We start from the raw sequence: 414 nt of genomic DNA, 5'->3' as shown, positions 1-414 counted from the left end.
GCAGTCGTATTGCTCTTCGCACAATAAACCATTAGTAATATGTCTTCACTTCACATTTTGTTCGAACAACGTTGATCCATCGAGGAGGTCCAACTCACCAGAGTGTTCATGGTGAGCTGTGATGATTCCGGAGGACACGAGCACCCTTATATACTACGATCGCTGGCAGAGTGGCAGTACCTTCCCCAGCGTGCCAAGGTATGTACAAGGTCCTTTCTCATACTTTCCACCACCTGTTCTTTTTTTTTATCTGTGTATCCCGCACACATGGGCTCAGGCAATTCTTTTCCCGACCTCTTGCTGACCATTGGTAATGAATAGCCCCATCGTGACTACGCTGATCCTGATACACGATGTTTACACATTCAAGTATATAATTTTCATCTCTGGATATGCACGAGTTTCAGGGAAGTG

At 45.4% G+C, this 414-nt stretch overlaps 1 protein-coding gene across 4 annotated transcripts in view; it reads right to left on the bottom strand.

Annotated features, from left to right (window-relative positions):
• LOC119586871 (keratin, type II cytoskeletal 3-like) overlaps positions 1–414 on the bottom strand; it is a 7,944-nt gene that overhangs the window by 1,469 nt on the left and 6,061 nt on the right. The gene's annotated exons all lie outside the window — the stretch shown is intronic.

Source organism: Penaeus monodon, chromosome 22, assembly GCF_015228065.2.
Source record: "Penaeus monodon isolate SGIC_2016 chromosome 22, NSTDA_Pmon_1, whole genome shotgun sequence".
Lineage (NCBI taxonomy): Eukaryota > Metazoa > Arthropoda > Malacostraca > Decapoda > Penaeidae > Penaeus > Penaeus monodon.
The sequence above is the reverse complement of the archived record's forward strand: the minus strand, read 5'-3'. Positions and strand labels throughout refer to the sequence as shown.